Source organism: Stenella coeruleoalba, assembly GCF_951394435.1.
Source record: "Stenella coeruleoalba genome assembly, chromosome: 2".
In the NCBI taxonomy this organism is placed as follows: Eukaryota; Metazoa; Chordata; class Mammalia; order Artiodactyla; family Delphinidae; genus Stenella; species Stenella coeruleoalba.
This window is the reverse complement of record NC_137147.1, coordinates 71,480,491-71,505,068: the sequence shown is the minus strand read 5'-3', so window position 1 is coordinate 71,505,068 and position 24,578 is coordinate 71,480,491. Positions and strand designations below refer to the sequence as shown.

At 37.4% G+C, this 24,578-nt stretch overlaps 1 long non-coding RNA gene across 7 annotated transcripts in view; it reads right to left on the bottom strand.

Moving 5' to 3' along the window:
* The window catches only part of LOC307182973, a 459,338-nt gene that overhangs the window by 269,786 nt on the left and 164,974 nt on the right, over positions 1–24,578 (bottom strand). For all 7 annotated transcript variants that reach the window (XR_013827313.1, XR_013827314.1, XR_013827315.1 and 4 more), the window contains one exon: positions 17,166–17,320. This is a non-coding gene — a long non-coding RNA (uncharacterized lncRNA). The remainder of the gene's footprint in view (positions 1–17,165; positions 17,321–24,578) is intronic.

The following is a 24,578-nucleotide window of genomic DNA, read 5'->3' as shown; positions in this document are numbered from 1 at the left end:
GTTTGCTGGCAAGAAGCACTGTCTTTATTCATAAACAAACCAGTTTTGCTCATAAGTATTATATTTTCAGTTTCAACTAATATTCTTCTTTTCTCTTGGAGTTAGCACCTGATTAGAACTGTTCTTTTTGCTAATTCAGCTCTCTGAGTAATAAGTATTTTATCTTATCAATAAACATGAATTTCTGTGATCCCAAGATATTTAGATCCTTAATTAGATAGTACATCTAAATTGGTTAATCAGTGTGTTTTTCTGGCAGTTTCTGAGTCAAAGTTACACTTCATCTCTGGTTAGCTTTTGTAATACTCAAGCTGAACAACTTAAAATTCTTAGTTCAAACTACTTACAATCTGTGTTAATCAAAATTCTGTAATTAAATTGGGCATGGACTTATTCTGTAACCTTATCCATTTAAGTTGTCTCTACATGAATGTCTGACACTAGTACAGTCTTTAAATATTAATGCACAGGGAAAAAAAGAAGATGAAAGGAAGAGTTGGAGCCAAGAGAAAGTAAAAGATAGCAAGGGGCAATTGTAATAAAAAACCTTTAGAAAGTTAGGAGAGTACGCAAAGAAAAATAAACTTGTCAAAGAGCTTAGTAACCAGCATAAAATAGCACAATTTATACACAATCTAAAACTCTAAGGAATGAGTAGCCATCACGAGCTTTTGTGCAATAAAGATTAGAATCTCTGTGAAGCAGTTTCTTGTATTTTTTCTCTGCTTTTGAATTTTATTTTTAAATGATTGCAAAGCTACATGTTAAAAATGAAACAAAGCAGAACAAATAGAAAAACCTATTTTCTTTCTTTCATGTGTAAGAAAAACAATGTGCACCTGAAAGTCTGATTTCGCACCTCTAACCTGAGGCTCCCTATGACTTTGGTATAAAATGGTGTATCACCAAACAACATCACAAAATAATGTGTTTGGGCTCCACACGCAATGGAAGGCTCTTTAGCATAATCTGTAAAAGTAGCAAGTGAGTATATTGCCAAATAGTTTGGCTTTTACTATGAAAAAGGAAGGCGAGTGCATGAAACTAAATGTATAGCTGGTGTCTCCTTGCACCAGATAGAGAAATTATATTTGTTGAGACACTGCACTGTTGAGATTTGAGGAGAGAGTATGCCCTCAATTTCACTGCACTATACTAGTGTTCATTCAACTGATGAAGTTCTCAACTCAAAGGGCAACATCCACTTTGTTCTAAGTTCCTGCTGGAATGGAAAAGCTGACAAGGGAAAACTTACACAAAGGATATTGTGCTGTTAAAGTTTGTTCAAAGCCACACTTGTCAGATCTCTTTGAAATGAAATTGAAAAGGAAAAACCAATTTTCTTTGAGGACAAAGTTCATCTCATTTGGTGTGCTGCACCTGTCTAATTTTCTTCCCTGAGAAATCTTGACTAGGAAAATTTGAAAAAATAGTTTATACTAGTGCAGGTATGTATCATAATGTTTAATTCAAACTAGTGTTACATTCTGAGAAAATAAATATAAGTGAATTACTGCCTGTTTGGAGCTGTGATAAATACTTAGCTTGGCTGAAATTATTTGAGACCCTTATTCTGTTTCCAAAATGTCTCTGAAGGGCAACAGTCTGAGCTATGCTGAAATGAGACCTCTCTAATGTTCTCCTTCATTAGTGATGTGCAGATGCACTGTATGATGGTGGGTACATTATCAAATTGAAAGCCAAGACATATCCCTCAAAGGTGTTCCAGGTAAATATCTTACATGCTTCCAAATTTGGAAAAAAAAGAAAAAAAAAAACACCATCTATTTTTAGGGTAGCATGTTTATAAATATTAAAATTCACAACTAATTTTTTAAATGCCACCAAACAAATGCTGTAGATAAGTCTGTATCAATAGCAAACAAGAGGGCTTTGCTATTTGAAGTTACAATTTCCTGTAAATAAGAATGATACAAGATCGCAGATCAATGTAAAATAAAATACAAAATACAAGTGAATATGTCATTTAAACTTGAAGGAAATATAGCTGTGACCCCAGACAAGGATTTATATTCAAGATAGAAAAATGTTATTTTAGTCACCAGAAAAAAAAAATAATGAAAATCAAACCCAAGGGTAATCCTCCCCTTTAATGCATCTTGTCTCCTATTTCCCTTTCTCTTTTGGTCTTTTTCTGTTTCTAGGTCATCTTTCCTTGTTCAATCTTACCTGTGTGATTGGCTACATGTTTATATATAAATCTCATATATTGGAAATAGATGTATGATTAAAAATGAGAAAGCATTTGAAAATGGAAAGGACAAGCAAAATTATATCTTATCTGTTAGATCATGGGAAACAGATGATCTTTGCTTTTGCCAAATTCCCCTCAAAAATTTATATTCCCTAGTTTCCTTCTTTGTGAATGTTTTCCATTTGGAACTACATTGCCAGTGCCTTTTTATTTGCTCTGTTCAAATGTGGATCCAGCTGGATTCCTCTGATTTTGTTTTTATTCCATTTGTATTTCTGTAGAAGATTGTTTCACATATCCACACCCTTTATGTAAAAGTTAATATCTTTTAAATATAGTGCTCGCCATGACCTTGAAAAACAAAGACCCACTATTGAAACTTTTGGACAGTAGCTACCTTCCTTTTAGAATCAAAACTCAACCAATGTCCTGATAATCAAAGGAGAATTGTCTTAGGGTTGAAATAATTCAACTAAATGAAAAGCAAGCTTACTGATTTTTATATCTCTTTGTTCAATTTTTATTTCCTTTGTGCTCCATGTGTTATAGAGTAAATGTGTTTCGATTTAGTGAAAACATATTCAGAAATGAAACATTCCTCTTATAGCTTAAAAGTTGCATGTTATTTGTGTTCAATATTTGTCAGAAACATAATTTATTATGTGCTTGTGTATAAACTAATTCCTCATCGTTTTGCCTTCAAAGTCCATGAGTTGTAGCCAGTGTGTTCTGGAGAATAGCATCTTTACCTCACACATGCTGTACTTCTCTCAGTGCCTGTTTATATGCTCAATAAATATTTGTTGAATGAATGAAAGTAGGTGGCTTTCCCTCATCCCTTGAACATCACTTTTTGGTCTTTCCCTTTAATAATGCCCAGGGTACTAAAGTCATGTCACAGGAAGAAGTGGTGTTTCCTCTTTCACACTCCACACACTAATTAGATACTCCTCTTTCTGGCCCATCTTCCCCCAGGGATAGTTCAATGCAGCACCTGCTGTAGGAGATCCAATCCTTTCCTATCTCTGAGATACTGTCTATAGTCTACGTGATTGCTTCACTAAGGAGTTTTTTCTTTGTAGTTTTTACATCTTTAGAGGTGGCATTAAAGGATCTCTAGCAGAAAGTGAACCAGTAGTGCTGCACTGTATTTCATGTTTCTATAACGGAGCTGGTCATCACTATGCCTTGCATCCTCTCCTCTTCTTTCTATGAAGGCCTACGACTTGGGATCAAAGCATGGGCCCATATTTATTACACAGCACATAGTATCAAAGCACTGGTACAAGAGTCATTCTCCTGTCAAAACTTCTGTTACACCCACTCATTCAACAGATATTTCTAGCCCCTACTGTGGGTTTAATACAGTGCAATGGGAACTACAAAGAGGCATAAACAAAATAGTACCTACCCTTAAAAACAGAATTCTGCATTATCTAGAGTACTTCCACATTAATTATCTCATTTGATTTTCTACAAAAGCCAAGGGAGGCTAGGAGGATAATTATTACTATACACATTTTCCAAATGAGAAACCTGCAGCCTGGAAGTCTAAGTCACCCTACCAGTAATGCCGGGACCTCGATAAAACACCTATGGGTTTGATTATACCATTTAATAACTCTTCCTTTCTACTTCAGAGAGAACCAAGCATTTTTAGCGGTGAACTGTCTCTCAGGCAGCACAAGAATATTTCTTCCAAATGCTTCTTCCTTACAAAATCTAAGGCAGGTCAATAATTAAAAGTACTTTGGACCTAAATGGAACCATTCAGTTCCTACAGCTTGCAGTTTCTAGACTTGCCATCTTCAAACTGCAATCTATTATTTGAGGATGAGCAATAAGACAGCTGTGGTACACGATCCCTCCTTCCTACTTCCACTGTCCTAGCTCACGTCATTATCCTATTACATCAACAGCCTTTCACAATTATCATTATATTTCAGTCTCCCCTCCCACACACCTATCCACTTACATGCTGCTGCCAGGTAAATCTTCCTAGAGTACAATTATGTTTCAGTCATTATGCTCCTCAGAAAATGTATATGGCTCCCTGTAGCCTACTGGGCTGAGTTCCAACTGCTTAGCACCTCTGTAAACAAAGCACAACTTATCTTTCCACCCTTCACTTAACCTACAAGGAAAATACATAATTTGCTGCTTTCTGTACACACTCATCTCTTTACTTGGTGCCTTTCTTGCTATTCCTTCTACCTGCAATACTTACTTTCTTCTGGAACCTGTACTAAGTCTTTCAACATAAATACCAATAAAGTCTTTACTGTAAGACTTACATTGTAGCTTCAACTAGGGACAAATACAACTTACTTTGAACACACACAAAACTTCCTTGGAGTCTCCTCCCTGAAACTTATGAAACAGTAAATATCTTACAGACAGACAAGCAGATGGAATTAGGTTTAAATCCTGACCTGGCCAAACTTGGTCAACTTATTTAACTTCTCCAAGCATCCATTTCCTTATCTGGTTTATGGTGAATATTAGTGATTATCCATATGAAAATTTTTGGTAATTCTTAGCATATATTAAGAATTAGCAATAAATGGCTGCTCTTATTTTTTGATTCTGCTTTGCATTGTAGTTATGTCTGTATATATGCTATGTAAATGCCCGTACGTTGTCTGCTTTCAGGAAGGCTGAGACCATAATTATTTTTATTTTTCATCTTTGTACCATATAGGTCTTGATACAAAAAAAAAAAGCTTGTCTCAATTTACATTCCCACCAACAGTGCAAGAGGGTTCCCTTTTCTCCACACCCTCTCCAGCATTTACTGTTTGTAGATTTTCTATTTTTTTAAACATCTTTGTTGGAGTATAATTGCTTTACAATGGTGTGTTGGTTTCTGCTTCATAACAAAGTGAATCAGCTATACATATACATATGTCCCCATATCTCTTCCCTCTTGCGTCTCACTCCTTCCCACCCTCCCTATCCCACCCCTCTAGGTGGTCACAAAGCATTGAGCTGATCTCCCTGTGCTATGCGGCTGCTTCCCACTAGCTATCTATTTTACGTTTGGTAGTGTATATATGTCCATGTCACTCTTTCACTTTATCCTAGCTTACCCTGCCCCCTCCCCGTGTCCTCAAGTCCATTCTCTAGTAGGTCTGTGTCTTTATACCCGTCTTGCTGCTAGGTTCTTCATGACCTTTTTTTAATTTTTTCTTAGACTCCATATATATATGTTAGCATACGGTATTTGTTTTTCTCTTTCTGACTTACTTCACTCTGTATGACAGCCTCTAGGTCCATCCACCTCACTACAAATAACTCAATTTCTTTTCTTTTTATGGCCGAGTAATATTCCATTGTATATATGTGCCACATCTTCTTTATCCATTCATCTGTCGATGGACACTTAGGTTGCTTCCATGTCCTGGCTATTGTAAATAGTGCTGCAATGAACATTGCGGTACATGACTCTTTTTTAAATTATGGTTTCCTCAGGGTATATGCCCTATAGTGGGATTGCTGGGTCGTATGGTAGTTCTATTTTTACTTTTTTAAGGAACCTCCATACTGTTCTCCATAGTGGCTGTATCAATTTACATTCCCACCAACAGCACAAGAGGGTTCCCTTTTCTCCACACTCTCTCCAGCATTTATTGTTTGTACATTTTTTGATGATGGCCATTCTGACTGGTGTGAGGTGATACCTCATTGTAGTTTTGATTTGCATTTCTTTAATGATTAGTGATGTTGAGCATCCTTTCATGTGTTTGTTGGCAATCTGTATATCTTCTTTGGAGAAATGTCTATTTAGGTTTTCTGACCATTTTTGATTGGGTTGTTTGTATTTTTGATATTGAGCTGCTTGTAAATTTTGGAGATTAATCCTTTGTCAGTTGCTTCATTTGCAGATATTTTCTCCCATTCTGAGGGTTGTTTTTCATCTTTTTTATGTTTTCCTTTTCTGTGCAAAAGCTTTGAAGTTTCATTAGGTCTCATTTGTTTATTTTTGTTTTTATTTCTGTTTCTCTAGGAGGTGGGTCAAAAAGGATCTTGCTGTGATATATGTCATAGAGTGTTCTGCCTATGTTTACCTCTAAGAGTTATAGTGTCTGGCCTTACATTTAGGTCTTTAATCCATTTTGAGTTTATTTTTGTGTATGGTGTTACGGAGTGTTCTAATTTCATTCTTTTACATGTAGCTGCCCAGTTTTCCCAGCACCACTTATTGAAGAGGCTGTCTTTTCTCCATTGTGTATCTTGCCTCCTTTATCAAGTATAAGGTGACCATATGTGCATGGGTTTATCTCTGGGCTTTTTATCCTGTTCCATTGATCTATATTTCTGTTTTTGTGCCAGTACCATACTGTCTGGATTACTGTAGCTTTGTAGTATAGTCTGAAGTCAGGGAGCCTGATTCCTCCAGCTCCGTTTTTCTTTCTCAAGATTGCTTTGGCTATTCGGGGTCTTTTGTGTTTCCATACAAATTGTGAATTTTTTTGTTCTAGTTCTGTGAAAAATGCCAGTGGTAGTCTGATAGGGATTGCATTGAATCTGTAGATTGCTTTTGTAGTACAGTCATTTTCACAATGTTGATTCTTCCAATCCAGAAACATGGTATATGGATTGTTTGTATCATCTTTAATTTCTTTCATCAGTGTCTTACAGTTTTCTGCATAGAGGTCTTCTGTCTCCTTAGGTAGGTTTATTCCTAGATTTTTTATTCTTTTTGTTGCAATGGTAAATGGGAGTGTTTCCTTCTCTTTCAGATTTTTCATCATTAGTGTATAGGAATGCCAGAGATTTCTGTGCATTAATTTTGTATCCTGCTACTTTACCGAATTCATTGATTAGCTCTAGTAGTTTTCTGGTAGCATCTTTAGGATTCTCTATGTATAGAATCATGTCACCTGCAAACAGTGACAGCTTTACTTCTTCTTTTCCTATTTGGATTCCTTTTATTTCTTTTTCTCCTCTGACTGCTGTGGCTAAAACTTCCAAAACTATGTTGAATAATGGTGAGAAAAGACAACCCTCTGAATGGGAGAAAATAACTGCAAATGAAGCAACTGACAAAGGATTAATCTCCAAAATTTACAAGCAGCTCATGCAGCTCAATATCAAAAAAAACCAAACAACCCAATCCGAAAATGGGCAGAAGACCTAAATAGACATTTCTCCAAAGAAGATATACAGATTGCCAACAAACACATGAAAGGATGTTCAACATCACTAATCATTAGAGAAATGCAAATCAAAACTACAATTAGATATCACCTCACACCAGTCAGAATAGCCATCATCAAAAAATGTACAAACAATAAATGCTTGAAAGGGTGTGGAGAAAAGGGAACCCTCTTGCACTGTTGGTGGGAATGTAAATTGATACAGCCATTATGGAGAACAGTACGGAGGTTCCTTAAAAAACTAAGAATAGAACTACCATACGACCCAGCAATCCCACTATTGGGTATGTACCCTGAGAAAACCATAATTTAAAAAGAGTCATGTACCACAATTTTCATTGCAGCACTATTTACAATAGCCAGGACATGGAAGCAACCTAAGTGTCTATCGACAGATGAATGGATAAAGAAGATGTGGACCATATATACAATGGACTATTACTCAGCCATAAAAAGAAAAGAAATTGAGTTATTTGTAGTGAGGTGGATGGACCTAGAGGCTGTCATATAGAGTGAAATAAGTCAGAAAGAGAAAAACAAATACTGTCTGCTAACACATATATATGGAATCTAAAAAAAATGGTTCTAACAAATCTAGGGGCAGGACAGGAATAAAGACACAGACATAGAGAATGGACTTGAGGACATGGGGAGGGGGAAGGGTAAGCTGGGACAAAGTGAGAGAGTGGCATGGACATATATACACTACCAAATGTAAAACAGATAGCTAGTGGGAAGCAACCACATAACACAGGGAGATCAGCTCGGTGCTTTGTGACCACCTAGAAGGGTGGGATAGGGAGGGTGGGAAGGAGGGAGATGCAAGAGAGAGGAGATATGGGGATATATGTATATGTATAGCTGATTCACTTTGTTATAAAGCAGAAAGTAACACACGATTGTAAAGCAATTATACTCCAATAAAGATGTTAAAAATAATAAATAAATAAAATGTAAAACAAACAAACAAAAGTTTGTTAGTCATTATGATGTTAGCCACTGCACACCTACTTCATCATATGAGCATTATGGACAATATCCATGTTGATGAATTACAATTTCCTAGTATCCCTTAGTAGTAATATCATTAATATAGTTCTTTTCAGTTTCAGAATAAGAAATACAGTTGGTTTAGTTTATGAATCTTCTAATTATAGTTTCTTAATTAAAATTTGGTGGTGTAGGAAATTTAAGAAGGCTTAAATTCAATTAATATAGCCCAGGAAGTCAACCATTTCATTAGTATTGTAGCGTATAAAAATGGAGCATGGCTAGAAAACTGTATGCTGTATTTCTCAAGAGTATCACTGGGTCTGCTTTTATGTACCCAGGCTGTGCCAACCATGGAGAACATGAACTGGTAAACCAGAAACATGAACTGGTAAACCATGGAGAACATGAACTGGTAAACCATGAACTGGTAAACATGAACTTGTAAAGTTGACTGCATCCAAACTCAATTGGAATAAGTTTCATCACAAATACACCCTTTGTTGGATTGAAAAGAAATGGGATGTCATGAAGACTTATGGAGGAGACTAGATGATGTAATTCTAACCCTCTCTGTGGAGGAACTATGAGAACATTCTTAATAATAATTTTATATAATTACATATATTACACTATAGAATAATTATTATAAATATTCATAGAAATACACATGAGAACATTCCTAATAATAATTATGTAAGTTATATATATATAATTATACTTAAATAAATATGTGTATTTATATAAATATTTATATAAAATATAATATAAAATATATTGTATAATAATTATACATTATTTATAATTACATATATGGTTATATATATACAGACCTATACATGGCTATTGAAAAAATATTGTCATTGTCAATTTTTTCTTAGCTTTACAAGTGATATTCCTAACAGAATAATAAACAATTGGTCTAATGAAATAAAATGTTTAAGAAATAAGAGGGTGGTATCTAGCACTTCTTTTTAAGTGGGGGCAAGAGTTTTGTTTTACAATGCGGTAGAAGAACTTTCTGATATTTAATGGGCACTTACACATCCAGGAATCTTTTACAGTCAACTAATTGAGAAGTAACTAAACCTTCTTATTTGAGGATGGGATTTCATATTTAAAAACCTCTAAATAATTTACTATCATTCTTTTTTTTCATTCTCAAATACTTATGGATCACTCTAATTACAGTGTGAATAGTAGATTGGAGGTGTAAATCTACAGGCAGAAATACTTGTTAGGAGGTTGTTAAGGTGATCCAGGTGAGAGGTGATTACGGTCAGATCTGCAGTAGAGGCAGTTAATGGGACAAAAGTATGGAGTAGCTGGGCCATACTACTTTACCTCAAACCTAAAGGATTCTCAAATTTAGGGCAATGCTTTATGTTAGCCTTCCCAATTTGTGCAGGAGATCAGTGCCTCTCAAAAATATGTATAACTAATCTGGAATTATTTTAATGCTCTTCTTCTGGTCCCAGGGATATATCAAAGAGTGAGGGGACTCAAGTTCTCCATATTTCCTTTCCCTGGGTCACAGTAATATTCAAACACAGGCCTAAAATTAGAGACAGAGAGAAGCAGAGAGACTTGAGACTTTTCAGGCAGAAAAATCAAAGAACTGATACTAGGTTGGACATGGGGCAGGGAGTGAAAAAGCGTACACTAAGAATTCACCAAGTTGCTGGCTTGGGCAACCAGGTGGATGATGGTAGCATTTACTGAGGTAGAGAACAGAGAAGGAAAAGTAGACTTTGGAGTTGATAAAGGTATTAAATTCACTTTTGAACATGTTAAGTTTGAAGTAGGGCAGGAAAACACACATGAGCTGAAGGCAGTTAGGCTTTCTGAGTCTGAAACTCAGGAAGGAGTTTCTGTTGGACTAGGAGTCATCAGCATATAAATGTTGAATGAGATTTCCCACGGGAAAATTGTATAACTCGAGAACAGAACCCTCGTAAAATAAACATTTGATCTTCAGGCAGAGAAAAGGATGCCTATAAAAGGAATGTCCTGAGACATGGGGAATTTGGTGTCACTGAGGTCAAAAGAAGAAAGTATTTCAAAAAGGTGGAGGTCATCAAGAATGTTAAATGTTGCTGAGATTTCAAGTAAGTTGGAGTCTATGAAGTTTCCATTTATTTTACTTAAAATAAAAAAAAAGCATAGATGACTTTCAGTAGAAATTGTTTCAGTGCTGTGATGGGTCTGGGCCAGCTTTTTGTATAATGAAAAATGTCTCTGGGAATTCCCTGGCAGTCCAGTGGTTAGGACACTGCGTTTCCACTGCAGTGGGCACGAGTTCGATCCCTGGTCAGGGAACTAAGATCCCATAAGCCACATGGTGTGGAAAGAAAGAAAGAAAGAAAGAGAGAAAGAGAGAGAAAGAGAGAGAGAGAGAGAGAGAGAGAGAGAGAGAGAGAGAAAGGAAAGTGTCTCATTAAATGTAATCTTCTGTGATTAAGAAGTTTAACTCTGAAGGGAAGAATAAGGACTTGAAAGACAAGAACGTTTTCAAATTTCTTCCTTCCTCTGTCTCTGATATATTCTATGTTCTTTATTTATGGTTCACTGATACAGGAATAAGCTGGCTTGCACTGGCAAAGAACTTTTTTTTACAAATGGCTGACACGTTACCTTGGCATAGTTCTAGTTCTGGGATTTTATACTAAGCATCCAGTGACCAAAAACAGAAAAGTTTTTACATTAACTCTCGTGCTGACTTCTTAGGAGTAAAAAAACCCAAAACCGATATATTTTCCTTCCTTTTGCTATACTATACTCAGCAATCTAGTCACTGGAATTTGCCTCCATACACCTACAGGCAATGAAGAGATTCTTTAATAGATTTCCATATTAAGAGTCATAAATACTTCACTACCTTCAGAAAATAAGAACAGAGAGTAAAAATGTTAGCAATTAAAATTTTAATGGTCTTAATAAGAATTTTCCAGTTTTTAACAATATGTGTTGGAAGAGATTTGGGAAAATACTAGTGTACCATCTCTCACCTTTATGGAAACTTCCATGAATCTGGATATGGAACTATGAAAAATATGCTGCTTAAAGAAATGTTTTCTTCTTCAGAGGATAAAGTGAGTTCTATCTCATTATCGTGAAGAAATATATAAAATTATATTTTCAATTCTCATGGTCTATAAGCTACAATTAGAATTACATGAAATACTTTAGAAACTGCTTATTTTTATATCATGAATAAAATATTATTTCAGAGAACAAAATGTTTAGCTACCAACCTCATTATAATAATACCACACAAAATAAAAACTACTTTTGGATGTCAGCTATCACAATAACAGCATTTAATTTCTGTATAGGACTTTACAACTTATGAAGAACTTCGAGATCTGATATCTCATTCAAGCCTTAGAAGGATCCTATGAATTAGTCAAGGCAAGTATAACTATTGTCACTTAATAGAAAACAAAACTGAAGTTCAATGTTATTGCACAATTTGTCGTACCTCACTGGGTTTAGTAAGAGACAGAGTTGGGCTAGGACTCAGATCTCCTAATTACTAAACCAATATTTTCCACTATACATCAATAGTAAACATCAAACATTGTTAGAAACAGTGAAAGAAACTTTTCCCTTGAGGTGTTTACAACTGGCTGGGAAGATCAGACATGCAAAACATTAAAGACCAATACAAACAATATACAATCAAGTGCTAAATAGGCTTCATTCTATAAAAATCTGAATTAACTGCTGTCACAGTCATAAGATCCCTTCCTGTAATTAAAATGGCTCCTGTGATGGTTCACTTTATGTGTCAACTTGACTGGGCTAAGGAACGCCCAGATATCTGGTAAAATATGATTTCTGGTGTGTCTTCGGAAGAGATTAACATTTAAATCGAGTAGTAAAGACTGAATAAAGCAGATGGCCTTCACCAATGTGGATAGTAGGCATCATCCAATCCACTAAGGCCTTAAATAGAACCAAAAGGAAGAGAAGGGTGAATCTGCTCTTTCTGTCTGAGTTGAGACATCTTCTCCTGCCCTCAGATGTTGGCTGCCCTAGTTCTCAGACCTTCAGACTCAGGCTGAATTACACTAGCAACTTTCCAGGGTCTCCAGCTTACAGACAGCAGATCCTGGGACATCTTGGCCTCCATAACTAGTGAGTCAATTCTATAATAAATCTCTTCTTATCGCCAGTTCTCTCTCTCTATCTATCTATCTATCATCATCTGTCTATCATCTATCTAGTCTATCCTATTGGTTTTGTTTCTCTGGAGTACTCTAATACAGCTCCCAATGCCCTCCACTAACAAACGTTCCTAAACAACAAAAAAAGAGGTTTGGGCATCATAATCAGATTATTTAAATCTCACTGTATCTGAGAACATACATCCTAGGTAAGAAACCAAAATATGGATCTATATAGTGAAATGGAGAACTGAATCATTGCCAATGTATGTTCACGTGTTCCCAAAGCCAGCGTTTGAAAAGTCTTAAAAATGAGAAAGGTAAACTTCATTTTCTATTAATCTATGATGTCCAAGGTGCTTCTTCATCTAATCTGGAAACATCTTATCATATTACAAAAGCTTATATTTATTGATGGTTTAATCCAAATAGTATTCAGAATAACATGATTACAGGAGCGTGTCTTAAGCTTATTCATGCTAACCATGTTCTATTAAGGTTTATCTCTTAATTAATTAAGAGATTATAGACTGTGGTAACATGCTAAATATTTTAGGGGGTTGTGAGGAAGGTGAGATACAAGAGAAGTACAAGTCATTGTTCCTGCTATCAAGGGGAAAATAAAACATGATTCAACCAGAAATGCAGAGACAATAATTATTACAGAAGTCCAGAGACGGAACAAAGTCCAGAATTGATCACTGTGTGATGGAACAGTTAGCAAATGCCTCATGGAGGAAGTGGGATGTAATCTGGACCTTAACACATGAATAGAATTTACTTAAACACAGGGAAAGAGGGAAAACATTCCAGTTACATAAAAATGGATGAATGAATCTTGAACTGTGTGGGAGGTCAGATAGAACTTTCTAAGCAGACAAAACCCTAGTAATAGAAAACATTTTAATAATTAGTATTACATTTGACCACATGTAGCATGACAGAAACTTTTAGATACATCACTATAGACCTTCACAGGAAACGTGCAAATAGGTTATTATTATTTCTTTTTGTGTGTTTATGTGTTTTTCCTATGAAGTATGCATGACCCAGAGAAGTTTGATAAACTAATCAGCATCCTGTGGTAAGTGCTACAAGCATTCAGGTGAAGCTGATTTCACAATCTAGTTCAGTTCCTCCCGCTGTATAATGCGGTCTCTCCCTATTATACAAAGACAGTGACCTGAGCTATCACAGAATTTCAGTAAATCCAGCCCTGCAATTCAGAACCAGTAATGTAATTACACAAAAGCAAAATAAGGCTGGATACAAATTATCTTTGCTCTCCATAAATAGGACTTCAGTGGAAAGAGGAAGTCTAAGAATGTAGGTGCCTTATAGTTTTACAGTGGACCAAAGTAAGTGTAATTCCAAGAGCATTCTGGGCCATCAGCATATGAGGAATAGAGTTAAGAATACCCCAGTTTTATCAGGGTGCAAACCCTACTTGTTTACCCTGAATCACCTCACTCACAGATTGCAGAGGGTCCTTGATATGGTCACACATTTAAATGTCAAGAGACCAGCTACCCTGAACCTTATTAGCCTACACCATTTCCTATCTTTTACACACAGTAGCTGTCTACATTAGTCGTTTTTCAGATTTTCTCTTTCCAGACTTCATAAAAGAAGAATTTGCAAATAAGTCTTTATCATCATTAACAATACTATCGCTAAAGGGCATATGTGAAGTTTTATGATAGTTTAGCACATTAATATTTTACAATCAGGCTTTAACATGCTTTTATCTTTTTTACACAAGATTAATATCCTACCTGAATTAGTTTTATTACATGCATTTTCAATTTTCACTAAGCTGATTTTCCTGCACTAGAATTTAAGTTTTTTTCTTACAACATTTTTCCTTCTCATTTGTAGAATTTAATATGTTTTATCCATATTAATTTTTTCTCACAATATTGCAGAGATGTTCCTGTTGTACTGCCATTTGCAATAGAGTTTCATTAGTTAATCACACCATTTGGTGTTAAATCTTTCATTCTGTTACGACATTTACAGTTTTGTTTTCTCTGAAGTCTGTACAATTACTGCCATGTCCATCAAGTCTAGGCAAGAAGGTAGGTTTAGTAAATAACCGACTAATATGATAAATACAGACGATCTTATGGGTAATTCAGGATCATATTTTTACATTAGGGCAGATTAGCCTTTTTGTCAAAGAGTGCCAAAACTGATACCTTGTATCATATTTTGGCACAACTCTAAAATACGAAGAGATATTTTAAAGATTAAAAAATAATTAAACTGGGCTTCCCTGGTGGCGCAGTGGTTGGGAGTCTGCCTGCCGATGCAGGGGACTCGGGTTCGTGCCCCGGCCCGGGAAGATCCCACATGCCACAGAGCGGCTGGGCCCGTGAGCCATGGCCGCTGAGCCTGTGCATCCGGAGCCTGTGCTCCGCAACGGGAGAGGCCACAATAGTGAGAGGCCCACGTACCAAAAAAAAAAAAAAAAAAAAAAATTAAACCTTGAAATTAGTGCTTCTCATTCTAAAAGGTCTTGTTGGGCAATCTGACATCTCTCCAATATCCATTTTGTGGCAGAGGCACAGTCTCTCAGTCTGGGCTACAGTTTGGTACATCAGAATATGGAAATCAAAGTCTGGGATTTCAATGGCGACTGAAAATCTATTCTTGGTTGAATCCCAGCTTAGTCTGGCCAGAAACTAAGATTAATAGACAAGACAGGACGATTTGTATGTCAAATAACAATAGCAGAGAATGACACCTTGAGTAGAGCAGTTGTAATGATATGCATACAAAGTTGATGTTGAGAAAAATCAACCAGTGTGTTCATGTCTATCTTCTACCCAGTAGTTGCTATGATTTCTTATACTGACCTCTGAGGCAACGCCTCACAAAATAAAACCTTCCATGGCCTCTCCTAGTATTACTGGATCACCGGCTGGATGGCTGGAGAGATAATATAATTAATATTCAAAGCTATGATTTTAATGGTTGAAAATTACATCACATCCCCTACCCTCAAAGGGAAATTACTGTATGAAAGGAAACCTCAGTACTGTGATCCAAAGGATTAAGCATTCATCACTTTCTGCTGGACAGTGACAATACTTTCACAATGAACAAGAGTAATTTCAGGTGACAATTCAATTACACACAGATAGACAAAGGGTGGGTGAGAGTATAGGTTAGTTCCATAGATGGTGTTTCTTATTATCGTCTCTGTTTGCTGTTTCTTTTTTTCCCTAGCGATTAATTTACTAATTGGCCTTAGGTTAAACGTAGTTAATATCCCCCCCACTCCTTTTTTTTTTTTTTTTGCCGGAGCTATTCAAGCAGAACAAGAAGACAGAAAGGATTCCAGCCAGCAAAATCTTCACTCCTCAAATCCACCCTTCCCACTGGATACTCCTAAAAGCAAACAAAAAACTGCTTCACAGAGTCAAGATTGGAAAGAACCTGTATACTGTTGGAATCACCTTTCATTATATTTCCCCAACAAAAAAGAAAGGATGATGACCAGAGGCAGAATAATTTGATTGGCTGGAAAACCTGGGTTAATAGTATTCTCTTCTCTATGAAACGAAACAAAGTGTACTAAAACAATACTACAGGAGGAATAATTTTATCACAAACATCCACGTTCAGATAGGCTATCAGCACGTATCCTGCGCAAACAACACGCACTAGTTGGGGCCCTGAAAATACACATTCAAGACAGAACCTAGTTGCAGACAGCCAGACACTTTCGGAGATGGAGTTGAAAATAATCGAGCTCCAAGCTTTTCTCAAACGGAGAGAGCAAGCCAAGCTCCCAAGACGGTGGCCGCCGAGTGCGTCCCAGGAGGAGGTGGGGCTGACGCACTTCCAGCCCCACCCCTTCTCCCTGACCGTCCATCATATCAAATAGAAATATTTGTTCTTTTCAAGAAAGCGAAGGGAGGGTCCCCGAAGGCAGTGCACTAGAGACGAGTATGCCATTTTCGTGAGGGATGGCGGCGTTACTACTGACCGGACGCCTTTGGGAGAGCTGGGCACCTCTCCATGCACACTAACTACTTCGCTCACAAACAAGATGGCGGATGAGTGGCGTAATTAATATGATGCGGACTGAGAGAAAACACTGTGGGAGTTTTGAATTGTGGCAATGCAGATAAGATAACTCCTAAGTGCCAATTTAATAACTATTAGAATTCATCTGCCACTCTCCACTCCACTTTAATTGTTTCAATAAAGAAGTGTGAATGATTTTTATCATTTTCATTCAGTTCCCCAATGTACTTATTTCTTCCCTGGACACATTTTTCCTCTGAATTCTCGGCTGTCTTTAGAGTATAGATTTGGAAAATGAACTCAAAAGACCAGCAAGCTGAGGATAGTTGGTATCAGACGTCTTTTCCCTATGGATTAAAAAAAAAAAGTTTTTCTACTTGTGGCTGCTTCTTTCACAACGTGACTATTTAACTGGGCAGAGAAACCCAGGCTTTTGTTTCTCATCTTTGGAACCCCATGTATTTGCTTTTAGTAAGTCAGCCTCCGCTTATCAAAGGTGTCTCCAAGGTTCAGTTTCGAACATTGTGTATTAATTTTAGGCACCTCCCTTTATTACTTTTTGTGAAAAACAAAATCAAACATTTAGCAGCATCTTACCTTTGGAAGTCTGCAGAGATTATCTGCTTATTCTCAGTCTCCCCATGAAATGAAGAGCTGTAGATGAAATTAATTTTGTGTTGATAAACTGGTCCTCGACAAGCAGGGAGTGAGTCTCTGTCCCCAAGGAGCTCCTCATCTAAATCTACTGGCATCTGGAAGGCAAGGTGAAGGTACATATAGTCCTATTCCATATTTTCAAGCTACTTCAAAATCATCACAGAGTTTTTGGTTTTGGTCTACAAAATTGGCAGTTAGACAGTTAACTTTGTAATCCATTCAACAGAGCATTAAGAAAATAGAGCCTTTCCTGTCTCCTAGACACAACCTGTTTTCACCAGCATGGACTCCTTAAATATCAAATGATCAGTCAAATTCAAAGCCCTGAGAGAAAGGGGTCCAAAAGCATGTCTCATCTAAAGCTGAAGCTGCCACTCTGGACCCCCTTTGAATTGCTTGAGAGAGTAGATGGTAGGATGAAAAAGAGCTTGCTCTTCAGGTATAAGAACATGGCTCCAGGGTCAGACTACCCAGGCCCAAATATTGGCTCCTTTACTTCCGGGGGTGCAAAGGTGAATTAAGTAAGCTAAGGATTAGTGCTCTAAAGCAAACAGAAAAGTAACTGGCATCTAGTAAGTGTTAAACACTAACTCCTATTATTGTTCACAAAATTTGTCTTTTGATGACTTGTTTTTCCTTCACGGGCTGCTCTCTTGGTTCATTTTATCCTATGAAATCCATTGAAGTTAGGGGAGGTGAGCACAGAGAGAATACGCCTTGCAGGTAACTGTCCTCCCCCTTCCATGTTTTATCCTATCCAGTTCTCATTCATTGTTCTGATTGGGGATAAGAAATAAAATGTAAGAAGCAGAAATATCCAAGGGGCACTTAGGGACCAAATTCAGTTAGGGTGAGGAATGGGTAGTGGAATTGTATGGAAACTTTGCATACAAATATGGTTTTACTCAGATAGTATGCTTATTGGGGGTGATTCTGTGGACAGATGGAAATTAGAGGGAGCTAAGAATTTCATCAACACAATCAGTCCTTCCTGTTGCCGATAGTAGGAATAAAGACGAACACAAAGAGATCTTGGAAGAGACATACAACACTGCCTTGGTGAATCAGTGTTGCTACTTCTGCTGAGAAGCAGCAAAATATGATAAACTGTCCTAAAACTCCAGAAACTTTTGAATCTTCTCCTATCTTTTCTTGCACTCCTGTGGATCCTCTTTCATTTCTCCCCCACTAAGAGAACTTGTTAGGAATGGAAAACCATAGTGATCCTGTCCCTGCCTTGGCAATATTTGGCCTTCCCTGTGTGAGACGGGATTCTGCCAGAGGTGCCACTGGGAACCAGAATTTTGACCGTATTAGTTAAGGCTGTTCACCAGGTTCCAGTACGTACATACGATAGCTAAAGGATTCTTTAACTTGGCACTGTATAAAGACGACAAAAATAATTTTCCGAAGATGGTTTAACAATATTAAAGAAAACTGTACAGACTCCAATAGACATACTTAAAGAGAACCAAATTTGAAACATATATACTGTATCCCTAAATGAAACTCCTAATTCTTCACAGTAAGGAAATGATAATAACTTTTAAATGATGTGACCAAGAGAATAAGAGTCCGACCTGACTCCTCTTTGCTGTAATATATAGCTTTTTTTTTCTTTCTACATGAGCTGGTCTGGTCTGCATTTGCTGATTCTTAGAGAGTCATCAATACTAAGCCATGATCTTTGCTAAGGCATTTACTGAAAGTGGAGTTTTCAGTTTTGAATGATTATCAGTTGATTTCTGTGAACACTTTCCTCCCACCCCTTAAACTCAGAAAGATTGTGTTTAACTTGATGCTCTAAGACTGAATGCATGTTTTCCATATACTCATCTATCTTTCTCCACAACTAAACTATGAGTATCTTAAGGACAGGGACTCTCTATTGACTTTGTATCATCATTTCTATCATAGACCCTGACATATAGGGCTCACTAAGAATTTACAAAATAAATGAATTAATGAAAACAATTGCAGGTTTCCAACTTTAAATGTGTTTACCCTGGTAGCCTGCTACAGGCATATACAGAAGAGGCTTCTCCAATTTTAATCCTGCACTTAGTTCTCAAGAGGCCTTTTAACTAAGTTGGCCTAAGTTTCCCCAGCTGCTATTGGTTTCTATTACCTATCAAAAGGCACCTGACAATGTTTCAAAGAAGAAAACACTTCATCCTCATTCTGGAAGAAAGAAACTTTATCAAAATCAAAAGATTCGTTTCTCCCCAGAGAGGCTTACAATACTGGCAACAGTGATCAAATAGGGGAAGATTTCCTAAAATACTTTCCGGTAACGAGCCACTAAAACTGTCTCAAATGACTGATAAAGGAATGAAAATTTAAAAATCCTTACCCATGCATCAATCCTGCATTTTAGAGTGTCCCATTTTATTGTACTGATTAATCATATGCTCAGAGGAAGTTGGCAAGCTATCAAAAGCCAACCAGTATAACTGGAATGCCAACTTCACAAAATAATCAGGGTCTGGGATTATTTTGGGATATGTCATAAAATATGCCAAGATGGGTCATTCTAATGCACTCTTGAAAGAATTATACATATTCATCCTCCTCGTTTAGCACCTGAATGACAACAAGCAGGTGAAAGCATCAGAACCAATGTATCAAGCCAGACAGTTGCCATTATGAACAAAACATAAAAAGAGAGTGACGGTGCTGAAAAATGGTAGGAGTCTTCTACTCAGACCTTGCAAGCACTGCTCTCTTTTGATAGGGAAATGAAGCTTGCTGGGGGACACAGAGAGAGCTATGTCTTACTGTCATGCCTGCTTACCGCTTATGGCAAATTTACATGAAATATACATTTCTTAATAGAATTCACCACAACTTTTTAGTTTGTTTGTTTTAGAGACATTCTAAGGGTAGAAAAACTGTCAATCTAAACTAAATGCTTTCCTTAAATATCTGGGATCATCTCTGAGCAATGGAGGGCTCTATTAATCACTAATGAACTCTTAAATGCCACCTTCAGCTGAAATAATGATAGGTAAAATTATACCATGACACACTGAGTGACAAAAAACAGCCCCCTTACCTAGTTTCATAGTGTGTTACTGGATTGCAAGGCACTGATTTAAAGGAATAAAATAAATAGCTAATGGGCTCTAGTAGAATCACTTGTATTTCACTGTGTGTACGTATTTATATGTGTGTGTTCTTTTGCAAAATTTTAACAGAGAGCTGTCCGTGATCCTTCAAGCCACTGTCACTAACTTCTCCCTCCTCCTTCCTTGCCATACTTCAATGAAGAGAGCCCTGTTCTCAGTTATTAAAACAACATCTCTTATCATGGAGACTATGCAAAATCACAGATAAACTAAGCAAAAATAATTACTCAAACTCTGGAAAGCATTAATACTTTCACAGGCTTCCAAGTGTTCTTTTAATTGCTCTATATCACTTTTGGGAATGGGACTGATTGAGAGAGGACCCAACTCCCCAATAAGACTTTTGTACTGTAAAAGATACAGTTAAAGAGCAAGCAGGCCCTCTGGGCAGAGTTTGAAGAGGTCATTCCTAGACATTAACAAAGAGGGCTAGTGTTTGTAAATTAAGGAGAATGCTCTAAACTGCCCTTGTATGACCTGAGCTCCTGCCCCTGGCCAGTTTTCCTTCTAGGTAGCCTTCACCCCAGACTGCCCAGAGGAGGGTGCCTCATGTATTTGATTGCTGGGATTCTGGTGTGTCTTCTTGGCTCTTCTAAAAATGGCTCTCTGGCCAATGGCCCCCAACCTCTCTCCTTTCACTGGACCTGGATTTGTTATTCAACTGTGCTCATTCAGACTCTTCCAATTTGACCTAGCTGAGATCCAGGGTAGATGTCTTGCACCGGCCTCACAGAGACAACACTAACACTGAACTGATAATCAAAGCAAAGAAACCAAACAGCAGGCTAAATTGGTGAGCCCATCTAGCAATGATCACTATACATCAATGGAGAAAGTTCTCGAAAAAGTGTGTGCGCTACAGAGATAGGAAAAGCTCTTTGGAGATACTTAACTTTAGCCTTTTATATTTTTGCTTTCAACACTCCCTTATAGTCTAACTACTTTGCAGCTAAAGCTAATCCTTTTCTTTCCCTCTTACTGTTAATTTGAAGGTATTTAGAGAAGCTGTAATAGAAGTTAGAAGCTCTGAAGTTAGAAGCATTGCCTATAAACTGCCTGGGCTACTTGGTTCCTGCCTGTGTTCCTCATCTTTTTTAACCCCTGCTTTCTTTTCCAATTATTACGGCTCCTTTAAATTACCGTCTAATTTTGAAAACACAAGTATTACAAAACTATATTGCCTGCTGACTAAATTGAGACCCCTTATGTCCTTTGAAAGGAAAGTAGTTCATGTAGAAGATTCTAAGGATTTTCCTGCAACCCCTGGGCTGTAGAGGACTCTAAGGATTTTCCTGCAACCCCTCTGCAAGAGGTTCAGAGAAGAGCACCATCTGAATGAGGAAAGCTTTATCATGACACTTACTGGTTCTATCTTCTCCTACTGAGGTGTGAACTTAGTTACTCACGCTCTCTTCTGGGTAGCCCATGATTGTATAGCAGGTGCATAACCACAGATGGCCTTCAACCATTCCTCCCCATATCCAGATAAAAGTCTCATTATCATGGGGGGAGCTGAGAGAAGTAGAGAGTGGCAAATAAGAGAACAAACTGAGTGAAGGCTTGTCTATGAATCTGCAGTTCTTTCCTATCTTCATCTTTTGCTGCCCATCTGCCAACAAATATTTCTGCCCGTGTCTTTTCTTTTTTATCTCCTTGCTTACAACTCTGGCCTTAAAAAAGCGTATGTCACTTTATTTGCCTCTTGGCAAGCTATCATTAATTCCTTCGTTTAAAAAAACGTCTGTTGAGGGCTTCCCTGGTGGCGCAGTGGTTGAGAGTCTGCCTGCCGATGCAGGGGACACGGGTTCGTGCCCCGGTCCGGGAAGATCCCACATGCTGCAGAGAGGTTGGGCCTGTGAGCCATGGTCACTGAGCCTGCGCGACGGGAGAGGCCACAGCAGTGAGAGGCCCATGTACCACAAAAAAAAAAAAAAAAAAATCTGTTGAATATCTATCATTTATCGGGTATTGTTTTAGATGTTGCAGAGGAACAATTGATAAAGTCCCAGTTCTCACAAAACTTATATTCTAGTGGTGGAAGATAGAAAAATAGACAAAGATAGATTTGTTGGCTCTTCTATTACATTCATATATTGAGTTCTTAGTTATGATTATTGTAATTTTCAATTCTGCAACTTTCATTTGATTCTTTTTAATAGAGTCCCCATCTTGTCATCTATATTCTTGGACACATTTATCATGGTTATTTAAAACTCTGTGTTTAATAACTGCAAAAGCTGTATCTCGCGTGGGTGTCTTCCCACTGTCACTTTTATGCCCATAATCTCTTGTCATTTGGCAATGTCTTTTGCTGTGTATGGTAACTTTTGACCAAATAGTAATCACTGCGTATGAAAAACTGTTGAAGTATTTTGAGAGTCTGAAAGATTTTGTCCTCTTCTGTCAAGGATTTACTATTTTTTATTTTTTGACGTGTTTTTAGGCTATGAAGAAAACGTTAATCCAACCTGTGATTGAGCTGATTAAAGCTAGGTATCTGTTTTAAGAAGGATGATAAAATTTCTGATTTGCTCTTTCTCATGAGCTATTCCATGGCTCTCTCACTCTTTCTGTCATACGATGCACCTTTAGAAATCCCAGCTAGAAGCCCAGCCATCTCACTCTGACAGTCCCTAACTCCAATTATGGTCTCCCAAGCTTTAGGAGATTGAATAAAGTTCTGCTTAGCTTTTCAACTCCTTGGCCACATCTATGAATGAGTAAACATTGGGAAGGAACTGAATATTAGGCTCACCTCTCTGTTGTTCCCATCTCTCCAGTACTTCTTCAAGATCTTGGCCTCTCTAGTCCTTGCTGACTTTGTGTTTTTTCCAATACATTCAAATAGATTTCTCTTAGTTTTAGTCTGCCTTTCTGATTCTTACGGGAGGACAGGCTAGTCTTTACAAATTAATTCACCATAGCCAGAAATATAAATCTCTTACTATAAGAATTTTTTAAATGTAGCCAAGGTTCATTTTATCATCATAAGGACCTGGTAGCTTATCCTATTCTCTAGTCAGTGACGATAGCTCTCTTCACAATCATTTATAAATAAAGGCCATCATACTAAGGAACAACTAGTGAGATGCTGTGGATAGATCATGTATCTTCATCGCTGAAATAAAAATGCAGAGTACTGCACTATTGAATAGGCATTGGTAACAACCTTATATAAAGACAACAGTTTATTTTAACTTTTAGGTTCCTACAAATATTTCAAGACTACCAGAATGGGGCATTTTTTTTCAATATGTCGAGTGATTTTATGGCTTTTGAAAAATGACTATAGATAAGCAATTTAGTCACTAGAGGGATTTCAAATGCTGAAATATGCTCTTCTTTGCCTCATCTGACAGTAATGTACAAATAAGACTCAGGACAGCTTAGTAGACCTTTCACGGTATCTATGTAACTTAGCTGGGTTCATCTTGAGATTGAAGTTCATTTATCTTCTCCAGCATAAATATAATTTATCATTTCACAACACACACGCATATGTACCCACATTTTTTCTGTTTCTGTTTCCAAATTTTGAATAGCCATTATATTTATCGATCTTCTTTAATCTCTTTCAAATACCCAAATAGGAAATATTTTTAGCTGAAGGGTATCCTAGTTGAACAATCCCCTACATATCCAGCACAATCCTATTATAATACAAAATTGCTATTTCAAGATCTAGAGTACTCTGTTTTGGGTCATTCACTTTTCAGGGATGAGTGATAATTATCAGAATTCTTTATAGTAGCAGAATGCAAGAATTTTATTTGCCTGACTGCAATGGATACTGTTAAAGGTTCTTGTAAGCCAGATAACTACCCCCAAAATAATAAAAGTACTAGGAAAGGGTCAAATGGTACAGGGTACCATGGCATTAAACAATTTTACTAGCCAGCTCCATTTCTCTGCTTAAAGTAAAATGTAATATGGAAAGTGAAATCTTACAGGACTACTGGCGGGGGGTGGGGGGGGGGGGAGGTGTATTTCACAGCACTTAAGTGTGTGGAATTAAACTACTCCCTGTGCTCAAGAACAGGTCATGGGGCTTCCCTGGTGGCACAGTGGTTGAGAGTCCGCCTGCCAATGCAGGCGACACGGGTTCGTGCCCCGGTCCGGGAGGATCTCACATGCCGTGGAGCGCCTAGGCCCGTGAGCCATGGCCGCTGAGCCTCCGCGTCTGGAGCCTGTGCTCCGCAACGGGAGAGGCCACAACAGTGAGAGG